This window comes from Myripristis murdjan, unplaced genomic scaffold (assembly GCF_902150065.1).
Source record: "Myripristis murdjan unplaced genomic scaffold, fMyrMur1.1, whole genome shotgun sequence".
In the NCBI taxonomy this organism is placed as follows: Eukaryota; Metazoa; Chordata; class Actinopteri; order Holocentriformes; family Holocentridae; genus Myripristis; species Myripristis murdjan.
In genome coordinates, this window is record NW_021941773.1 from 15,872 (window position 1) to 21,569 (window position 5,698).

Sequence of the window (5,698 nt, forward strand, 5' to 3'; positions counted from 1 at the left end):
CGTGGACTACAAAATAAAACCCTCTGATGATGACGTGTCTGACTGGCTCCTTCACACAGGTGGGCTAGGCCCACTGTCCCGCCCACAGTCAGGTATAAAGGTGCAGCTGTACTTGCTGTGATTTTGATTGTTGTTTATTAGCTTGTTGTTTTTAGCTTGTTGTCTGTTTTTGCTGCAGATACAATGGCTGAGCACAATGAGACGAGGTAAGACTTTGTTATTTCTTATCCCTTGTGTCTTTTACACCACTACAACCGCGGCTGATGTCCTCTCAGCAGGCATCATATTCACAATCTGACTTGCTCATTTGTGTCGACGAAGACACGTTCTGTCTTAATGGCGATCGCATGGCGGCACACAAGCAGCCTGGTCTTCCGGCAGCCCCCCTCGGCAGCACGTCATGTCCAGCCAGTATTTGAGCTATATCCATTCCTTTTTATTTTTTTTGTTATTTGACACTGCCATAATGGTTTATTTTGTTTTTTTTTTTTTTATTTTTGTCTTATTACAGGCGTCATACTGGTCGGCTCCGGCAGCCGGGGGAAGACGAAGCTGTCTGGCCCAGGGAGATTTTGATTCGGAACCGTGCTGCCGATTCCGATAACACGTTTACAAATAACCAGGAGGCAGCTCATCAAGTTAACAGTCACATTCAACTTACAGTCATGCCCTCCACGGCTCCTGGGCGCTGAAAATGCTGAAACACCATGACCGCCTCCAGGTAATAGCGGTACATGGTCTTTTCATTTTCGGTGATGGGCTGGTTGGTGATCAACTTCCCATAGAGGTTCAGGAAGTCTTTTTTTGCAACTTGCAAAATCTCCTGGCACTTCCTGACAGACTTCATGCCGCCGACAAAATGATCCCATCTAAATCACAGAAAAGAGACATGATATATGCCCGCATGCATGACGGGACACCACCAGTAGGTAAGATATGTATAGTTATACTGTTTTATTTGAATGTGTGAGCATTTAAAGTGACCAATAATGGATATTCTATGGATATTATGCACAAACACTTGAAAAACCATGTTCACTGATGTACAGATGCCCAAAGATGGAAGAGGAGGATGAAGATCCCTCGGGCAGTCTTCCCTTCCCCTTCTCCTTCCCCTTCTACTTTCCCTTCCCCTTCTACTTTCCCTTCCCCTTCTCCTTAGGTCTGCGCACCAGCAGCATCCTCATCCTCATGAGAATAAGAATGAGGATGCCGAGTCCACCTCATTAGTCCTCCATGTTGTTTTTGAAAAAATAAAATATATAAAAAAAAAATAAAAAAAAAAACCTCCACATGGACTCTGCCTTGACGTGGCGTGGGGGCTTACGTGCCTCGGTGATCACTTGGGCACAACCAAAGAGTCCACAACACTGTGACACCAAGCACCACATACTTGCTTTCTTCAATTTTTGGTGAAATCTCCCCTTTGCAGCAAGGACAAGCTTTTCCTTCTGTCCCAGACTGAGAGCTCACTGTGCAGCAGCTCGTGTGGTCAACATTTGCCTTAGCGGAGGACATTCGCCAGGTCAGTCATTTGCCACATGTTGTACCTGATATTTAATGCTAGCAAGGTCTCATGTCAATGAGCCTTGGCTCAGTGGAAATGCTGAATTCTGACCTTTCCACAAACACCAAGCTTGTTTATTTCTGACTTTCTGGGCCCAAACTTCACCTGGGAGAGCTGACTCAATTCTCGAACATTTCAGTAATGCTTCCTGTGTTATTTGCCCTGTTGCTACTTCAAATGAAACTTGTCATACAGCAAATGAAAGGTTAAAAGCTCCCCTTTGCAGCAAGGACAAGCTTTTCCTTCTGTGGCATGACACAATTCACAATCTGTTTATACAACTATATACATAAAGAGGGGAAACCTCCTCAAATGTAAAGTCCCTTTTCTACTCAATGCACACAGACTTTACAGTGACCTTGTGACCTTTTGTCTGTCTTTTACTCTGCTACATGTGCAGAGAGTCATTGCACTGAATTTGTGTTTAATCACAGAGAAAAAGTACATGGAGCTCACTGACTCCCTTTAAATCAATGTCATAAGTTATGTCTGGCCTGACAAAGTCCCCATTACTAATGAAAACCCTTGGGTGAGAATATTTCGCCTCCAGAAATCAGGATATGACCAGTCAATGTGCTATCTAGACACTGACCACTAGGTGGTACATGAAACCTCTGAAACTCTCTGCTGCTCTGATTTTAAACATTCCAGGTTTAAATTTTAAAAATTAGACTGAAACCAAACAGATTTAGTCTCATGGAAGGTGTTCAAACACCTTGAGGTTAAAGCCAGGTGTGCTGAAATCTTAATGGGCCCATCAATATGTAAATACAGTAGAGGGGGGATGTGGGTTGGCTGCTAATGGATCTAATCAAGGACAAAGAGACCATGAATATGGAAAAGCAGAAGAGGGGAAGTGCAAATTGTCTGAAAAAATGCAATTTCAGTCAGCCAATCTGGACAAAATTTTTGCTTCATTCCTGCTGCTTCAATCACAGAGGTGTATTTTCAAGTTTGTAGAATGTTGGAACAAATTCTATCTGAAAACACTACTTGTGACCTTCTGTCTGTCCTTTACTGTTAAATATCAGGTCCAACATATGTCCAATTACAGACATTCCCAATGGCCTCCAGGATGGTGATATCTGGAGGCTATTCACCAAATGTGCTGCGTGAGACTCAGACTTTCACAAAAAGAGTGTGACAGAAGGAAAAGCTTGTCATTGCTGTAAAGGGGAGATTTTAAGCTTTCATTTGCTCTATGTCAAGTGTGATGTACATGTGCAGAGTCACTGCAGTGAACATGTTTAGTCACACAAACTACATGAGTGAACACTGAGCCCCTTTATTGCAGTAAAATGATTTATTTATTTCAGACTGTACAAAGAGCCCAACACTAATAAGAGCCCTTCAGTGAAAATATCACATTAGATAATGTAACCCACAGCTACTTCTTCATGCCTGAAACCTCTCAAACTCTCTGCTGCTCTGATGTCCTGCAGCAGACGTGGGGGTTGGGTGCAAATCATCAGCATGTCAGAATCAGAATCAGAATCAGAAGCCTTTACTCTCCTTGTAAGGTGTTTTTTTTTTAGAATGTTTACATTGAAATACAATAAGCTAAAAATCAGTATATTTCAATAGATAAAATACCTGAATAGAAAAAATACCTTCAATAGATAAAATATCTGAAAACACTACTTGTGACCTTCTGTATTTTGATGTGCTAGATGTTGAGATTGTATTTAATCATGCAAAGTAGATGAGTGATCACTGAGTCCCTTTATTTCAGTAAAATGATTTATTTCAGACAGCACACATACTGTACAATTACAAATAAAATTGGTGCAGTGAGTATATCAGTTTAAGTAAAAAAAAAAGTAATGAAAAATTGATTAAAAATCAAGTTGGGTTTCATGGAGGAGTGATTGATTGTCCTTCCAACAGTGTCCAGGTCCTTGTGGCACGAGCAGGGAAAAGTTTGTGCATCCATACACAGATCCCTCTGTCCATCCTTGAAAAAGAACAGGTAGATATTGCAGAGAAGACTGGTGAATGAACTCAATATTAGAATAATAATCAAACTTTATTTGAATAGCACCTTTCATACAAGAAATGCAGCTCAAAGTGCTTCACAATCAAATGAAGAACATTTGAAAACATTAAAATAAAACATTAAAAACAGCACAGGGTGGAATTAAAAAGAAAAGGTGTCTTCGTCACCTTGTTAATGTGGGACTTGAAACTAAGATCTGGATCCAATACAATGCCAAGACTTGTAACCTCAGATTTAATCCTGCGTGCCTGTTACATTTTTATTACATAAAAATCTGGTGAAAAAAAAATAAAAAAAGAAGGGGGGGGGGGGGGGGGGGGGGGGGGGGGTAAGATGATCATTACCTGTTGCATTGCAGCAACTCCCAGGCTTCTCCGGCATGTGGCTCAGATGTTTGAGAATCAGTGGTGCGTTTGCAGGAAGTAGTAGTGCATGCAGGGCAGAGAGAATAAAACCACGTTAGATCGTAACATACACACACACACACACACACACACACACACACACACACACAAAGGTTCAAGTTAAAGCACCATGACTTCATTGTCTGCAATACAGAAAATCACAAATCATACAGTTTTTCCAATGTCTGTGGCATGACACAATTCACAATCTGTTTATACAACTATACACATAAAGAGGGGAAACCTCCTCAAATGTAAAGTCCCTTTTCTACTCAATGCACACAGACTTTACAGTGACCTTGTGACCTTTTGTCTGTCTTTTACTCTGCTACATGTGCAGAGAGTCATTGCACTGAACTTGTGTTTAATCACAGAGAAAATGTACATGGAGGTCACTGACTCCCTTTAAATCAATGTCATAAGTTACGTCTGGCCTGACAAAGTCCCCATTACTAATGAAAACCCCTGGGTGAGAATATTTCGCCTCCAGAAATCAGGATATGACCAGTCAATGTGCTATCTAGACAAGAGGGGGGATGTGGGGTGGCTGCTAATGGGTCTAATCAAGGACAAAGAGACCATGAATATGGAAAAGCAGAAGAGGGGAAGTGCAAATTGTCTGAAAAAATGCAATTTCAGTCAGCCAATCTGGACAAAATCTTTGCTTCATTCCTGCTGCTTCAATCACAGAGGTGTATTTTCAAGTTTGTAGAATGTTGGACCAAATTCTATCTGAAAACACTACTTGTGACCTTCTGTCTGTCCTTTACTGTTAAATATCAGGTCCAACATATGTCCAATTACAGACATTCCCAATGGCCTCCAGGATGGTGATATCTGGAGGCTATTCACCAAATGTGCTGCGTGAGACTCAGACTTTCACAAACATACCCCCTGGGGGCTAACTACACACTGGAACCTTGAACAAGAAATCAAAATGCACAGGTAAGTAAACAATAGCCAGGGGAGGAGCTACAGGAACAACAACAAAGTGAAGCCGCCCTGGGAACAACCCCACCCAGGTCCTCACTCCCTATTGGCAGGAGGTGTCAACTCCTCGCCCCCAGGTGGAATGGGACACCAGGGAGTAGCATAAAAACCCAGACCCACAGAGCCACAAATCACTCTTCTCCCACCTTAAGACTCTGCAAGACCTACAGACCAGACAAACTGAAGAAGATTCCCACAAGAAGAGAAGACTCTCCAAGAAAGACCTTCCAGCCCCACTTTAAAAAAACAGCAATTTTCATTGCAACTTAACCCTTTTCTTTGTGTGTGCCTGACCTGAAGAAGACCCTTACAGGGTCGAAACGTCGTGTTTGTGGGCACACATTTCTTGTATATAGTTCTTGTTTTTTTGTTTATTGTTCTTGTTTATGTTTGTTTTTCTAAAAAAAAATAAAAATAAAAAAATAAAAAAAACAACAAAAAAATTATAGTACCACTGCAGCATGGATGGTGGGTGGGCGCTGGTGGAGTATGGGAGGAGGTGCCGGCATGCCCGCCCACCCACTTGGGATAGGGGTAGTGCACGCCCCGGATGGATGGAGCGTGCAACCCTTGCTGCCCTCTGGTGGACAAAAATTTTTATTTTAAGCTAGTGTCTGGAGTATACACAACTGTGGATCTATGCAAACCCTCTCGGTGAGTGGTCCACTTCTGAGGACTTTTGAGAAGAACCAAATGTGAGGAAATACATTTGAAACTTAAAAAAAAAAAAAACACATTTAC

General features: G+C 41.8%; 1 long non-coding RNA gene across 1 annotated transcript; it reads left to right on the forward strand.

Moving 5' to 3' along the window:
* Window positions 1-1,263, forward strand: LOC115356741 (uncharacterized). Its single transcript, XR_003927999.1, has 3 exons — window positions 1-206; window positions 512-929; window positions 1,050-1,263. It is a non-coding gene; the product is annotated as an uncharacterized LOC115356741 (long non-coding RNA).
* Window positions 1,264-5,698: the final 4,435 nt, after the last annotated feature.